This window comes from Oryzias melastigma, linkage group LG14 (assembly GCF_002922805.2).
Source record: "Oryzias melastigma strain HK-1 linkage group LG14, ASM292280v2, whole genome shotgun sequence".
Lineage (NCBI taxonomy): Eukaryota > Metazoa > Chordata > Actinopteri > Beloniformes > Adrianichthyidae > Oryzias > Oryzias melastigma.
Window position 1 is genome coordinate 19,684,433 of NC_050525.1, and position 867 is coordinate 19,685,299.

The 867-nt window shown below is 43.7% G+C and overlaps 1 protein-coding gene across 5 annotated transcripts in view; it reads left to right on the plus strand.

Moving 5' to 3' along the window:
• Nucleotides 1-867, plus strand: part of LOC112142965 (actin-binding LIM protein 3) — a 46,622-nt gene that overhangs the window by 30,584 nt on the left and 15,171 nt on the right. The window lies entirely within an intron of this gene.

An 867-nucleotide genomic window follows, 5' to 3' on the forward strand; every position in this document is an offset into this window, starting at 1 on the left:
ACTCAAAGTCCTATCAATAAAAGTACAAAATCAGACATTTACAAACATTCATCAGATTCATTGATCCCCGTACGGGCCACCACTGTACTGACACCACCTTAAATACTGTTTGTTATTAAAAAAGAAACTTCGGGATCGATCAATGACACACCTGATTCATGAACTGTAAACATAAAGGTAAACAAAGACCACTCAACAAACAGTTCTATTTATAGGGGGAAGAAAACATTATTTTAATTTACAGTTGTTGCGTTGTTTTGTTTTTTTTCTTTATATGAAACACTCGTCTCAGTCCCGCGCGTAATGGATAGGCCTACAGTGCCTCTAAATGTCCAACAGAAAACTCCCACGCTGATTGTCCGTAAAACAAATAGTCCCGTACTCCAAGAAAAAGAAAAAGAAACCCCCGCAAAGTCAAATAACTGGTATACCAGCAAAAAAAAGTATTTGGGTACCCAAAACAGAAAAAAAGTCTCGGTCTCACCGGCGGGCCGCGGCGCCCGGTTGATTTCGAGATGTGCCCGTCTCCAATTGCGCGTAATGATCCACCAGCCCAGATCTTCGTGGTTCCCCCGTCCTACTATGCTCCAAAGGTTGGGATCACGGGTAAAATCCAGTGGGCAAGGAACCCTTTTTCCGATCCACTGGCGCGCTGAGAGGAGATGCAGCCGCAGCGGATGGAGCGTCTTCCGCCTTCTTCCTCCTCTCGCGCGCACCTGTCCGGCCTCATTTAATTACCTTGGGGGTGGGTTTGCCACCCGCCAGGTAAACAGTCAGCATCTCCAAAATACATCACACCATTTCAAATGACATATATAGATAATAAAAAAAACATGAACATTTGGAAGAACCTTTTTTTTTTACTTT